Source organism: Danio rerio, chromosome 23 (genome assembly GCF_049306965.1).
Source record: "Danio rerio strain Tuebingen ecotype United States chromosome 23, GRCz12tu, whole genome shotgun sequence".
NCBI classification, from domain to species: domain Eukaryota; kingdom Metazoa; phylum Chordata; class Actinopteri; order Cypriniformes; family Danionidae; genus Danio; species Danio rerio.
Genome location: NC_133198.1, coordinates 12,727,501 through 12,744,283, shown reverse-complemented (window position 1 = coordinate 12,744,283; position 16,783 = coordinate 12,727,501). Strand labels below are relative to the sequence as shown.

At 34.4% G+C, this 16,783-nt stretch overlaps 1 long non-coding RNA gene across 1 annotated transcript; it reads left to right on the top strand.

Annotated features, from left to right (window-relative positions):
• The first annotated feature begins 2,497 nt into the window (after positions 1-2,497).
• LOC141380654 (uncharacterized) lies at positions 2,498-12,820 on the top strand. The gene is made up of 2 exons (XR_012399038.1): positions 2,498-2,728; positions 8,681-12,820. It is a non-coding gene; the product is annotated as an uncharacterized lncRNA (long non-coding RNA).
• Positions 12,821-16,783: the final 3,963 nt, after the last annotated feature.

Genomic DNA, 16,783 nt, shown 5'->3' with positions numbered 1-16,783 from the left:
GATAAGCTCATTTTCAACGTCCAATTCAGAAAGTGATAAAAACAGATCCAGCCATAAAATGCATCATTCTTTTTTGTTTTAGACAACAATTCATGCACTGTTAAACATGTTAAAGCAAGTTGCAAGTGAAAATCTATGTCTCTGACTGAGTTTGCATTACTGTGACTTGACCTCTCTGCTGGCTGAGATAAGCTCATTTTCAACGTCCATTCAGAAAGTGATAAAAAGAGATCCAGCCATAAAGTGCATCATTCTTTTTTGTTTTAGACAACAATTCATGCACTGTTAAACATGTTGAAGCAAGTGGCAAGTGAAAATCTATGTCTCTGACTGAGTTTGCATTACTGTGATTTGACCTCTCTGCTGGCTGAGATAAGCTCATTTTCAACGTCCAATTCAGAAAGTGATAAAAACAGATCCAGCCATAAAATGCATCATTCTTTTTTGTTTTAGACAACAATTCATGCACTGTTAAACATGTTAAAGCAAGTTGCAAGTGAAAATCTATGTCTCTGACTGAGTGTGCAAAACTATGATTTGACCTCTCTGCTGGCTGAGATAAGCTCATTTTCAACGTCCAATTCAGAAAGTGATAAAAACAGATCCAGCCATAAAATGCATCATTCTTTTTTGTTTTAGACAACAATTCATGCACTGTTAAACATGTTAAAGCAAGTGGCAAGTGAAAATCTATGTCTCTGACTGAGTTTGCATTACTGTGATTTGACCTCTTTGCTGGCTGAGATAAGCTCATTTTCAACGTCCAATTCAGAAAGTGATAAAAACAGATCCAGCCATAAAATGCATCATTCTTTTTTGTTTTAGACAACAATTCATGCACTGTTAAACATGTTAAAGCAAGTTGCAAGTGAAAATCTATGTCTCTGACTGAGTTTGCATTACTGTGATTTGACCTCTCTGCTGGCTGAGATAAGCTCATTTTCAACGTCCAATTCAGAAAGTAATAAAAACAGATCCAGCCATAAAATGCATCATTCTTTTTTGTTTTAGACAACATTTCATGCACTGTTAAACATGTTAAAGCAAGTTGCAAGTGAAAATCTATGTCTCTGAATGAGTTTGCAAAACTATGATTTGACCTCTCTGCTGGCTGAGATAAGCTCATTTTCAACGTCCAATTCAGAAAGTGATAATAACAGATCCAGCCATAAAATGCATCATTCTTTTTTGTTTTAGACAACAATTCATGCACTGTTAAACATGTTAAAGCAAGTTGCAAGTGAAAATCTATGTCTCTGACTGAGTTTGCATTACTGTGATTTGACCTCTCTGCTGGCTGAGATAAGCTCATTTTCAACGTCCAATTCAGAAAGTAATAAAAACAGATCCAGCCATAAAATGCATCATTCTTTTTTGTTTTAGACAACAATTCATGCACTGTTAAACATGTTAAAGCAAGTTGCAAGTGAAAATCTATGTCTCTGACTGAGTTTGCAAAACTATGATTTGACCTCTCTGCTGGCTGAGATAAGCTCATTTTCAACGTCCAATTCAGAAAGTGATAAAAACAGATCCAGCCATAAAATGCATCATTCTTTTTTGTTTTAGACAACAATTCATGCACTGTTAAACATGTTAAAGCAAGTTGCAGGTGAAAATCTATGTCTCTGACTGAGTTTGCATTACTGTGATTTGACCTCTCTGCTGGCTGAGATAAGCTCATTTTCAACGTCCAATTCAGAAAGTGATAATAACAGATCCAGCCATAAAATGCATCATTCTTTTTTGTTTTAGACAACAATTCATGCACTGTTAAACATGTTAAAGCAAGTTGCAAGTGAAAATCTATGTCTGTGACTGAGTTTGCATTACTGTGATTTGACCTCTCTGCTGGCTGAGATAAGCTCATTTTCAACGTCCAATTCAGAAAGTAATAAAAACAGATCCAGCCATAAAATGCATCATTCTTTTTTGTTTTAGACAACATTTCATGCACTGTTAAACATGTTAAAGCAAGTTGCAAGTGAAAATCTATGTCTCTGAATGAGTTTGCAAAACTATGATTTGACCTCTCTGCTGGCTGAGATAAGCTCATTTTCAACGTCCAATTCAGAAAGTGATAAAAAGAGATCCAGCCATAAAATGCATCATTCTTTTTTGTTTTAGACAACAATTCATGCACTGTTAAACATGTTAAAGCAAGTTGCAAGTGAAAATCTATGTCTCTGACTGAGTTTGCATTACTCTGATTTGACCTCTCTGCTGGCTGAGATAAGCTCATTTTCAAAAGTACAATTCAGAAAGTGATAAAACAGATCCAGCCATAAAATGCATCATTCTTTTTTGTTTTAGACAACATTGCATGCACTTGTAAAAATGTTAAAGCAAGTTGCAGGTGAAAATCTATGTCTCTGACTGAGTTTGCATTACTGTGATTTGACCTCTCTGCTGGCTGAGATAAGCTCATTTTCAACGTCCAATTCAGAAAGTGATAAAAACAGATCCAGCCATAAAATGCATCATTCTTTTTTGTTTTAGACAACAATTCATGCACTGTTAAACATGTTAAAGCAAGTTGCAAGTGAAAATCTATGTCTCTGACTGAGTTTGCATTACTGTGATTTGACCTCTCTGCTGGCTGAGATAAGCTCATTTTCAACGTCCAATTCAGAAAGTGATAAAAACAGATCCAGCCATAAAATGCAACATTTTTTTTTGTTTTAGACAACAATTCATGCACTGTTAAACATGTTAAAGCAAGTTGCAAGTGAAAATCTATGTCTCTGACTGAGTTTGCATTACTGTGATTTGACCTCTCTGCTGGCTGAGATAAGCTCATTTTCAACGTCCAATTCAGAAAGTGATAAAAACAGATCCAGCCATAAAATGCATCATTCTTTTTTGTTTTAGACAACAATTCATGCACTGTTAAACATGTTAAAGCAAGTTGCAAGTGAAAATCTATGTCTCTGACTGAGTTTGCATTACTGTGACTTGACCTCTCTGCTGGCTGAGATAAGCTCATTTTCAACGTCCAATTAAGAAAGTGATAAAAACAGATCCAGCCATAAAATGCATCATTCTTTTTTGTTTTAGACAACAATTCATGCACTGTTAAACATGTTAAAGCAAGTTGCAGGTGAAAATCTATGTCTCTGAATGAGTTTGCAAAACTATGATTTGACCTCTCTGCTGGCTGAGATAAGCTTATTTTCAACGTCCAATTCAGAAAGTGATAAAAAGAGATCCAGCCATAAAATGCATCATTCTTTTTTGTTTTAGACAACAATTCATGCACTGTTAAACATGTTAAAGCAAGTTGCAAGTGAAAATCTATGTCTCTGACTGAGTTTGCATTACTCTGATTTGACCTCTCTGCTGGCTGAGATAAGCTCATTTTCAACGTACAATTCAGAAAGTGATAAAACAGATCCAGCCATAAAATGCATCATTCTTTTTTGTTTTAGACAACATTGCATGCACTTGTAAAAATGTTAAAGCAAGTTGCAGGTGAAAATCTATGTCTCTGACTGAGTTTGCATTACTGTGATTTGACCTCTCTGCTGGCTGAGATAAGCTCATTTTCAACGTCCAATTCAGAAAGTGATAAAAACAGATCCAGCCATAAAATGCATCATTCTTTTTTGTTTTAGACAACAATTCATGCACTGTTAAACATGTTAAAGCAAGTTGCAAGTGAAAATCTATGTCTCTGACTGAGTTTGCATTACTGTGATTTGACCTCTCTGCTGGCTGAGATAAGCTCATTTTCAACGTCCAATTCAGAAAGTAATAAAAACAGATCCAGCCATAAAATGCATCATTCTTTTTTGTTTTAGACAACACTTCATGCACTGTTAAACATGTTAAAGCAAGTTGCAAGTGAAAATCTATGTCTCTGACTGAGTTTGCAAAACTATGATTTGACCTCTCTGCTGGCTGAGATAAGCTCATTTTCAACGTCCAATTCAGAAAGTAATAAAAACAGATCCAGCCATAAAATGCATCATTCTTTTTTGTTTTAGACAACATTTTATGCACTGTTAAACATGTTAAAGCAAGTTGCAAGTGAAAATCTATGTCTCTGACTGAGTGTGCAAAACTATGATTTGACCTCTCTGCTGGCTGAGATAAGCTCATTTTCAACGTCCAATTCAGAAAGTGATAAAAACAGATCCAGCCATAAAATGCATCATTCTTTTTTGTTTTAGACAACAATTCATGCACTGTTAAACATGTTAAAGCAAGTGGCAAGTGAAAATCTACGTCTCTGACTGAGTTTGCATTACTGTGATTTGACCTCTCTGCTGGCTGAGATAAGCTCATTTTCAACGTCCAATTCAGAAAGTGATAAAAACAGATCCAGCCATAAAATGCACCATTCTTTTTTGTTTTAGACAACAATTCATGCACTGTTAAACATGTTAAAGCAAGTTGCAAGTGAAAATCTATGTCACTGACTGAGTTTGCATTACTGTGATTTGACCTCTCTGCTGGCTGAGATAAGCTCATTTTCAACGTCCAATTCAGAAAGTAATAAAAACAGATCCAGCCATAAAATGCATCATTCTTTTTTGTTTTAGACAACATTTCATGCACTGTTAAACATGTTAAAGCAAGTTGCAAGTAAAAAAATCTATGTCTCTGAATGAGTTTGCAAAACTATGATTTGACCTCTCTGCTGGCTGAGATAAGCTCATTTTCAACGTCCAATTCAGAAAGTGATAAAAAGAGATCCAGCCATAAAATGCATCATTCTTTTTTGTTTTAGACAACAATTCATGCACTGTTAAACATGTTAAAGCAAGTTGCAAGTGAAAATCTATGTCTCTGACTGAGTTTGCATTACTCTGATTTGACCTCTCTGCTGGCTGAGATAAGCTCATTTTCAACGTACAATTCAGAAAGTGATAAAACAGATCCAGCCATAAAATGCATCATTCTTTTTTGTTTTAGACAACATTGCATGCACTTGTAAAAATGTTAAAGCAAGTTGCAGGTGAAAATCTATGTCTCTGACTGAGTTTGCATTACTGTGATTTGACCTCTCTGCTGGCTGAGATAAGCTCATTTTCAACGTCCAATTCAGAAAGTGATAAAAACAGATCCAGCCATAAAATGCATCATTCTTTTTTGTTTTAGACAACAATTCATGCACTGTTAAACATGTTAAAGCAAGTTGCAAGTGAAAATCTATGTCTCTGACTGAGTTTGCATTACTGTGATTTGACCTCTCTGCTGGCTGAGATAAGCTCATTTTCAACGTCCAATTCAGAAAGTAATAAAAACAGATCCAGCCATAAAATGCATCATTCTTTTTTGTTTTAGACAACAATTCATGCACTGTTAAACATGTTAAAGCAAGTTGCAAGTGAAAATCTATGTCTCTGACTGAGTTTGCAAAACTATGATTTGACCTCTCTGCTGGCTGAGATAAGCTCATTTTCAACGTCCAATTCAGAAAGTAATAAAAACAGATCCAGCCATAAAATGCATCATTCTTTTTTTTGTTTTAGACAACAATTCATGCACTGTTAAACATGTTAAAGCAAGTTGCAAGTGAAAATCTATGTCTCTGACTGAGTGTGCAAAACTATGATTTGACCTCTCTGCTGGCTGAGATAAGCTCATTTTCAACGTCCAATTCAGAAAGTGATAAAAACAGATCCAGCCATAAAATGCATCATTCTTTTTTGTTTTAGACAACAATTCATGCACTGTTAAACATGTTAAAGCAAGTGGCAAGTGAAAATCTACGTCTCTGACTGAGTTTGCATTACTGTGATTTGACCTCTCTGCTGGCTGAGATAAGCTCATTTTCAACGTCCAATTCAGAAAGTGATAAAAACAGATCCAGCCATAAAATGCACCATTCTTTTTTGTTTTAGACAACAATTCATGCACTGTTAAACATGTTAAAGCAAGTTGCAAGTGAAAATCTATGTCTCTGACTGAGTTTGCATTACTGTGATTTGACCTCTCTGCTGGCTGAGATAAGCTCATTTTCAACGTCCAATTCAGAAAGTAATAAAAACAGATCCAGCCATAAAATGCATCATTCTTTTTTGTTTTAGACAACATTTCATGCACTGTTAAACATGTTAAAGCAAGTTGCAAGTGAAAATCTATGTCTCTGACTGAGTTTGCATTACTCTGATTTGACCTCTCTGCTGGCTGAGATAAGCTCATTTTCAACGTACAATTCAGAAAGTGATAAAACAGATCCAGCCATAAAATGCATCATTCTTTTTTGTTTTAGACAACATTGCATGCACTTGTAAAAATGTTAAAGCAAGTTGCAGGTGAAAATCTATGTCTCTGACTGAGTTTGCATTACTGTGATTTGACCTCTCTGCTGGCTGAGATAAGCTCATTTTTAACGTCCAATTCAGAAAGTGATAAAAACAGATCCAGCCATAAAATGCATCATTCTTTTTTGTTTTAGACAACAATTCATGCACTGTTAAACATGTTAAAGCAAGTTGCAAGTGAAAATCTATGTCTCTGACTGAGTTTGCAAAACTATGATTTGACCTCTCTGCTGGCTGAGATAAGCTCATTTTCAACGTCCAATTCAGAAAGTAATAAAAACAGATCCAGCCATAAAATGCATCATTCTTTTTTGTTTTAGACAACATTTTATGCACTGTTAAACATGTTAAAGCAAGTTGCAAGTGAAAATCTATGTCTCTGACTGAGTGTGCAAAACTATGATTTGACCTCTCTGCTGGCTGAGATAAGCTCATTTTCAACGTCCAATTCAGAAAGTGATAAAAACAGATCCAGCCATAAAATGCATCATTCTTTTTTGTTTTAGACAACAATTCATGCACTGTTAAACATGTTAAAGCAAGTGGCAAGTGAAAATCTACGTCTCTGACTGAGTTTGCATTACTGTGATTTGACCTCTCTGCTGGCTGAGATAAGCTCATTTTCAACGTCCAATTCAGAAAGTGATAAAAACAGATCCAGCCATAAAATGCACCATTCTTTTTTGTTTTAGACAACAATTCATGCACTGTTAAACATGTTAAAGCAAGTTGCAAGTGAAAATCTATGTCTCTGACTGAGTTTGCATTACTGTGATTTGACCTCTCTGCTGGCTGAGATAAGCTCATTTTCAACGTCCAATTCAGAAAGTAATAAAAACAGATCCAGCCATAAAATGCATCATTCTTTTTTGTTTTAGACAACATTTCATGCACTGTTAAACATGTTAAAGCAAGTTGCAAGTGAAAATCTATGTCTCTGAATGAGTTTGCAAAACTATGATTTGACCTCTCTGCTGGCTGAGATAAGCTCATTTTCAACGTCCAATTCAGAAAGTGATAAAAAGAGATCCAGCCATAAAATGCATCATTCTTTTTTGTTTTAGACAACAATTCATGCACTGTTAAACATGTTAAAGCAAGTTGCAAGTGAAAATCTATGTCTCTGACTGAGTTTGCATTACTCTGATTTGACCTCTCTGCTGGCTGAGATAAGCTCATTTTCAACGTCCAATTCAGAAAGTGATAAAAACAGATCCAGCCATAAAATGCATCATTCTTTTTTGTTTTAGACAACAATTCATGCACTGTTAAACATGTTAAAGCAAGTTGCAAGTGAAAATCTATGTCTCTGACTGAGTTTGCATTACTGTGATTTGACCTCTCTGCTGGCTGAGATAAGCTCATTTTCAACGTCCAATTCAGAAAGTAATAAAAACAGATCCAGCCATAAAATGCATCATTCTTTTTTGTTTTAGACAACAATTCATGCACTGTTAAACATGTTAAAGCAAGTTGCAAGTGAAAATCTATGTCTCTGACTGAGTTTGCAAAACTATGATTTGACCTCTCTGCTGGCTGAGATAAGCTCATTTTCAACGTCCAATTCAGAAAGTGATAAAAACAGATCCAGCCATAAAATGCATCATTCTTTTTTGTTTTAGACAACAATTCATGCACTGTTAAACATGTTAAAGCAAGTTGCAGGTGAAAATCTATGTCTCTGACTGAGTTTGCATTACTGTGATTTGACCTCTCTGCTGGCTGAGATAAGCTCATTTTCAACGTCCAATTCAGAAAGTGATAATAACAGATCCAGCCATAAAATGCATCATTCTTTTTTGTTTTAGACAACAATTCATGCACTGTTAAACATGTTAAAGCAAGTTGCAAGTAAAAATCTATGTCTCTGACTGAGTTTGCATTACTGTGATTTGACCTCTCTGCTGGCTGAGATAAGCTCATTTTCAACATCCAATTCAGAAAGTGATAAAAACAGATCCAGCCATAAAATGCATCATTCTTTTTTGTTTTAGACAACAATTCATGCACTGTTAAACATGTTAAAGCAAGTTGCAAGTGAAAATCTATGTCTCTGACTGAGTTTGCATTACTGTGATTTGACCTCTCTGCTGGCTGAGATAAGCTCATTTTCAACGTCCAATTCAGAAAGTGATAAAAACAGATCCAGCCATAAAATGCATCATTCTTTTTTTTTTTAGACAACAATTCATGCACTGTTAAACATGTTAAAGCAAGTTGCAAGTGAAAATCTATGTCTCTGACTGAGTTTGCATTACTGTGATTTGACCTCTCTGCTGGCTGAGATAAGCTCATTTTCAACGTCCAATTCAGAAAGTGATAAAACAGATCCAGCCATAAAATGCATCATTCTTTTTTGTTTTAGACAACATTGCATGCACTTGTAAACATGTTAAAGCAAGTTGCAGGTGAAAATCTATGTCTCTGACTGAGTTTGCATTACTGTGATTTGACCTCTCTGCTGGCTGAGATAAGCTCATTTTCAACGTCCAATTCAGAAAGTGATAAAAAGAGATCCAGCCATAAAGTGCATCATTCTTTTTTGTTTTAGACAACAATTCATGCACTGTTAAACATGTTAAAGCAAGTGGCAAGTGAAAATCTATGTCTCTGACTGAGTTTGCATTACTGTGATTTGACCTCTCTGCTGGCTGAGATAAGCTCATTTTCAACGTCCAATTCAGAAAGTGATAAAAACAGATCCAGCCATAAAATGCATCATTCTTTTTTGTTTTAGACAACAATTCATGCACTGTTAAACATGTTAAAGCAAGTGGCAAGTGAAAATCTATGTCTCTGACTGAGTTTGCATTACTGTGATTTGACCTCTCTGCTGGCTGAGATAAGCTCATTTTCAACGTCCAATTCAGAAAGTGATAAAAACAGATCCAGCCATAAAATGCATCATTCTTTTTTGTTTTAGACAACAATTCATGCACTGTTAAACATGTTAAAGCAAGTTGCAAGTGAAAATCTATGTCTCTGACTAAGTTTGCATTACTGTGATTTGACCTCTCTGCTGGCTGAGATAAGCACATTTTCAACGTCCAATTCCGAAAGTGATAATAACAGATCCAGCCATAAAATGCATCATTCTTTTTTGTTTTAGACAACAATTCATGCACTGTTAAACATGTTAAAGCAAGTGGCAAGTGAAAATCTATGTCTCTGACTGAGTTTGCATTACTGTGATTTGACCTCTCTGCTGGCTGAGATAAGCTCATTTTCAACGTCCAATTCAGAAAGTGATAAAAACAGATCCAGCCATAAAATGCATCATTCTTTTTTGTTTTAGACAACAATTCATGCACTGTTAAACATGTTAAAGCAAGTTGCAAGTGAAAATCTATGTCTCTGACTGAGTTTGCATTACTGTGATTTGACCTCTCTGCTGGCTGAGATAAGCTCATTTTCAACGTCCAATTCAGAAAGTAATAAAAACAGATCCAGCCATAAAATGCATCATTCTTTTTTGTTTTAGACAACATTTCATGCACTGTTAAACATGTTAAAGCAAGTTGCAAGTGAAAATCTATGTCTCTGAATGAGTTTGCAAAACTATGATTTGACCTCTCTGCTGGCTGAGATAAGCTCATTTTCAACGTCCAATTCAGAAAGTGATAAAAAGAGATCCAGCCATAAAATGCATCATTCTTTTTTGTTTTAGACAACAATTCATGCACTGTTAAACATGTTAAAGCAAGTTGCAAGTGAAAATCTATGTCTCTGACTGAGTTTGCATTACTCTGATTTGACCTCTCTGCTGGCTGAGATAAGTTCATTTTCAACGTCCAATTCAGAAAGTGATAAAAAGAGATCCAGCCATAAAATGCATCATTCTTTTTTGTTTTAGACAACAATTCATGCACTGTTAAACATGTTAAAGCAAGTTGCAAGTGAAAATCTATGTCTCTGACTGAGTTTGCATTACTGTGATTTGACCTCTCTGCTGGCTGAGATAAGCTCATTTTCAACGTCCAATTCAGAAAGTGATAAAACAGATCCAGCCATAAAATGCAACATTCTTTTTTGTTTTAGACAACATTGCATGCACTGTTAAACATGTTAAAGCAAGCTGCAAGTGAAAATCTGTTTATCTGACTGACTTTGCATTACTGCTTATTTTGACCTCTCTACTGGCTGGGAAAAGTTTATTTTGACGTCTAATGCAGCAAGTGATAAAAACAGCTTCAGCCACTAAACAGCATCATTCTTTTTGTTTTACTCAACATTTCATGCACTGTTAAACATGTTAAAGCAAGTTGCAAGTGAAAATCTGTTTATCTTACTGAGTTTGCATTACTGCTTATTTTGACCTCTCCGCTGGCTGGGAAAAGCTTATTTTGACGTCTAATTCAAGCAAGTGATAAAAATAGCTTCAGCCACTAAAGGGCATCATTCTTTTTGTTTTACACAACATTTCATGCACTGTTAAACATGTTACAGCAAGTTGCAAGTGAAAATCTGTTTATCTGACTGACTTTGCATTACTGCTTATTTTGACCTCTCTGCTGGCTGGGAAAAGTTTATTTTGACGTCTAATGCAGCAAGTGATAAAAACAGCTTCAGCCACTAAACAGCATCATTCTTTTTGTTTTACACAACATTTCATGCATTGTTAAACATGTTAAAGCAAGTTGCAAGTGAAAATCTGTTTTTCTGACTGAGTTTGCATTACTGCTTATTTTGACCTCTGTGCTGGCTGGGAAAAGCTTATTTTGACGTCTAATGCAGAAAGTGATAAAAACAGCTTCAGCCACTAAACAGCATCATTCTTTTTGTTTTACACAACATTTCATGCACTGTTAAACATGTTAAAGCAAGTTGCAAGTTAAAATCTGTTTATCTGACTGACTTTGCATTACTGCTTATTTTGACCTCTCTGCTGGCTGGGAAAAGCTTATTTTGACGTCTAATGCAGCAAGTGATAAAAACAGCTTCAGCCACTAAACAGCATCATTCTTTTTGTTTTACACAACATTTCATGCACTGTTAAACATGTTAAAGCAAGTTGCAAGTGAAAATCTGTTTATCTTACTGAGTTTGCATTACTGCTTATTTTAACCTCTCTGCTGGCTGGGAAAAGCCTATTTTGACGTCTAATTCAAGCAAGGGATAAAAATAGCTTCAGCCACTAAAAAGCATTTTCTTTTTAACTAGGCCGCTCTGCTCACAATCACCAATCAATAACAATTATACTCTCACATAACGTCATTAACTGCGTCATACATATAGATGTTCTAACCTGATTGGTTAAAACACAGATAGACTACGAAAATTTCCACGTGGGGTTTGTGCGTACAATTCTGAACATTATCTAAAGCATAAACGTCAGACATCTTTTAGACTGATTAGAGCTGACTCCAGACCTGTGAAACGGATCAACAATCAAATAGAACACACACACATAAAGTATAATCTGTTTCTTATCCAAGGCTGAGTGTACTCTCAGCCGTCTTTATCAAAACTGGTTAAAAACCAGTATAATCTACATTCAGGCAGTTATAATATCCTTACTACACAAAGTCTATTTTGAATAAAAAGTAGAATCACTTTAAAATAGTTAACCGTAAAAACAGTAAAATCAATTTTAGATAGTATGAACTCATAGAAATAACAATAGAAACAGTTGTTTCCAGTCTTCAGCCCTCAGTTCCACTCAAGATCTCCATGACCTCTGACCTAGTTTGCTGGCTCTGAGAAACAGGATGATGAAAAGGATAAACGTTGGTCCATGATGAGACGGATTGGAAAGCAGAAATCCGCATCCTTCACATGCTTAGTTTATTTACAAGTGTATTTATTTAGCATTTGATGTAATATATTTTAGTATTGTTTTAACTATGCTTTGAAAATGAACTTGCAAAAATGTTCATAGCACATTATTAAATAAGTTGTATATTTTGTTAAATTTTGTAGTAATTTTAGTGTAAGTTTTTATTCATGTAATTAAGTTCATTATACTTTTAGAAAGTAATAAAATATGTCAAAGGCATTGAAAGCCCATTTAAAACATTTGTAAATAACTCTCATTTCTGTACAAGAGAAATGCTGTTGATGCTGATAATAAAACATATCTATCTATCTAACATTACTGTACTTTTTCACAGTAAATTACATTAATATCCTTTTACATGAGTTAACTGTAAAAATTCACAGTAAAATGTTGTACCTAAAATTTTATTTTAACATTAAGGTTGGCAGCATGAATATAGTAAATTACTGTTAAAAAAGGCTATATATTTTACACATCATCTATAGGGATTCAAATTTGTCATATTTTTGCATAAAAAAATTATACAGTAGTACAGGCATAAATAAACCATATATTTTCCTAATATATATATTAGTGCTGTCAAAATTAACGCGTTAACGCATGTGATTAATTTGAAATAATTAATGCGTTAAAAAATTTTTTTACACAATTAACACAGTTTTTTTTTTTTTTTTTTGGCCAGGGGCAGACGCCGGGCAGTTTTCCGCTGTTTCGACGTACTTTTTGGGCCGGGCTGATCATCTTCTTATGATCTGATCGGCCCATAAAACACTTAGCAGATTGTCGTGTTTTTTTGCCTCAGTGATTGACGGTGCGTGAGCTGTCACACTCTGAAAGTAAGATGTTTCTTTTCCGGACAGAGCGGCCGTGTGACATAATCTGCAACCCATTGGTTCTTTTCTTTACTGACATTGGGCTGACCCAATCACAAACTTCCATGTTGGGCTCTGTGTAACGTAGATGTGTATTTTTCAAAATAGCGTTTGCGTCTGCACTCTGCAGCAGGGCACAGATCAATATATTCCTGTCTATTCTATCTAGTTACTTATCTGTCCATATAAATATACTTTAACTTTTAATCTGCACCACGGCCCGCGGCAACTTCCTCATATAATGCTATAATGGGTGTCAGTCATGTATTTTAAGATGCACTCGGTCAGAAGACAAGCGCATGAGATATCATGACATTGTGTTTTTGATCGTCAGCATGATATGGCTTATAGTGACAATAATATTTATACAATATGGTTAATATAATGATATTTATACATACCAAAATAGTGTGCAACTTAGGCAACTTTTTTTTTACATTTAGTTTTGTAGTTCTGCCCAAACAAATATTTGTTACAATTTTTAATAGTTTAAGTTCATTTGATTGACAATGTAAAAGCTGTTAGCTACGTTTGATGTTTCATTGTAAGGTTAACAATTTTTTTTGGGGTCTCTGACACATTGCTTTTATTATTTATCTTTATTTTATTAATTAACATTATCTGTGTGCGTCAGCAGGCAGTTTTTGCTATGTTCATTATTTATTAGGCTCCCTCAAAACACACAGGCACACACATTTCCAGTGTGGATTATAATTTTATTTTAATAATAAATAAAAAAATTGTTTTTTAATTTGTCAACTCTCATTATTCTCTATATATGGTTTTTGTGCTTTTATAGAATGGGAGTTGCTAAACCTATTCGAGGGCATGCATAGATTTTCAATACTTTATTATCATTATTTTAATTTTCCATATCTGCAATGCCTGTATTTTGGCATTTTTTTGCAGTCCACTTAGAATCCAACATGGAAATCAATGTTTTCTTTAATGACATTGATTGTTTTGAAATTCAAATGGCTTTAACATGCCTGTGTTTTACAGTTTTTTACAATGGCTATGACACTTTTTTCAATACATTTAACAAGTTTGCTAAACTCTTAACGCAGCAACACACCTAAAACACACAATTGGCAAAACAGTTAATTTCATGCTCAAAATCAAACATTGTAAACTAAACTTCTAAACTTCTTTTCAAAATACAATAATAAACGAACACACTACACCATGTATAACAAAACACTGCAAACATGTTCCAAAATGACATAATTGTGCAAAACACTAACACATGTTCTCTTTCAACAGAAACATTCAGTCAATCAGAAAACACTGACAATAAAAACACTATCATTAGCTAAAATTACAGAAACTGCATTAGTTTATGTGTCAGCTCTGTCCTTATATTTTAAGACTCTCTACATTTCCATTTTGTTTTCTGGCATTTTCTTTCTTTTACTGCAAAAATTCAATACAAAAATAAAGAAATAAATTGCTTTATAAAATTTACAGTTGATGTAAAAAAATACAGACACAGAATTTTTTATATTTGCAAAAGGACATCACTGCAAGATATACAAACAGAAAAAACATCGCAATTATAATAAAAAAAAACAAAGTAATTTTCTATTCTGCCTGGTCTTCTGCATTTGCCCGACTTCTTCTCTAGCCCGGCATGGTAACGATGGCCCTTTGGCCTATTATGTTTCTCCTACGGCGACGCCTTTTCGCCAAGTTGAAGCCAGTCTCGTCAACATAGATAATTTCATGTGGGACTTGATTGACCTCCAACTTTATGACTCTCTAAACACAGTGTAAATGGTTCACTGTACTATAGCTACAGTAATGTATGTACTAATGAATGCCAGGTTTATAGAGTAGTTTACTGCAAAACACACTGTGCATAAAGTAATCAATGTATTGCATAACCTTACCTGGACGTATTGGTGACGGAGTTCTGCAATGTGCGCCTTGTTCGTTTCAAAAACCTCATGAGTCCTTTTTTTAGAACATACAGTATGATCATGTGATTTGAAAAATCTCAACACAGGAGTGTGCTTTCTAGATGGGAATCATGTTCATATGGGAGATGGGAGCTGTCATAAATAAATAAATAAATATGTATATATATATATATATATATATATATATATATATATATATATATATATATATATATATATATATATATATATATATATATATATGTGTGTGTGTGTGTGTGTGTGTGTGTGTGTGTGTGTGTGTCTATATATATGACAGATGACAGCGGATTGACAGCGGTATATACACACACACACACAAACACACACACACACACACATATATATATTTATATACACACACACACACACACACACAGGGAATGTATTTGTGTTTCAATTGACAATATGAACAGCTGTTCACTTTGGCTTTAGCCTATATAGGTTCTGTTTAGAACATGATGTTATCTGTTCTGACATAGTGTGAAAGCATTGGTAAATTGGACTACGAAATTACAATGTTTTGTTCTTGGTTGTGCTTGTGTGTAAAAGAAGTTAAAGCATTTTAATTTTGTGTTAACTGGATGCATTTTGTGTCAAAGCAACAAGAAATGTGTTAATTGTATAGCCCACGAAGACGGATGTTGTGGTAACCGTGTTAAGAGTTTAGGAAACTTGTTAAATGTATTGAAAAAAGTGTCATAGCAATTGTAAAAAACTGTAATTTCTGAAATAAATATGGCTGTCAAGCCAGGATCTTGATGGTTAATTGTTAGTATGTTGTTTACATGAAGAAATCTGTGTTACAAGTTAAACAAAAATTCTAGTAATGAATTATATTTTGAATTTAAATAGTATTTGTCTTGCGTTTACATTAATTTTACACTCGAATAGCCAAAATTACAAGTTTCAGTCTTTTAAATGTGATTAATCGTAATTAATCACGATTAATTAGTTAATTTTAGTTAATTAATTAGTTCATAAATTTTTTTAATCGATTGACAGAACTAGTATATATATATATATATATATATATATATATATATATATATATATATATATATATATATATATATATATATATATGTGTGTGTGTGTGTGTGTGTGTGTGTGTGTGTGTGTGTGTGTGTGTGTGGTTTTTTTGTTTTTACTGAATGTTATTGCAGCCTCAAAAAACGATTTGGCTACCAACATCTTATAAGGTAACATGTAATATGACATTTTTTTATTGAACATAATTTTGTGCTTTGCCAAAACGTAATAAAGTGTAACAAAAATGATTCATGAACCAAGAACACACCTGGAGGTTCATTTAAAATGACACACAATCTTAATAAATAAACCAAAAATCAACTACTGATTAAAACAATATCACTTTTGCACTGGTTCAGCTGGTTCACTGGTACTCGCATGACAGAGAATTGGATTGAACTGTTTGCTCGGGAGCCGAGCAGTATAACCAATGACTGTAAAAAATATGGACGACGCGACAGCCCCTTTTCCCATTGAACTCCTTAAGGGCAAAACACCTGCTTGACGGGCACAAACTGTGGCAAAAGACTGCTGAAATTGGAGCCAGGGCATGCGCAGAAGGACTGTCTGATGGAGCAAGAGAAGGAGCCGCGGAATCGAGCTTCCAACCAAACGCTTAATGTAAAATCAACCATGCCCCCTCACTTAACCGCCGGTATCTGCACTATAACAAAAGCTCGCTGATGTAAAAAACACGCTATAATATACGGTTTAAAAACACTGAGATGTAAACTGTTATACTTTAATAAAAGCAATACTTAATTTATTTAATATAAAAGCAAGATTTCTAAATATCAACCGGATATTTACACATCCCAACCCTGCCATTTGTCAAGTATTAATAAAATGTCCATTAGCTGCTGCAACATCGTTAGTATATTAATTGATTTTCGC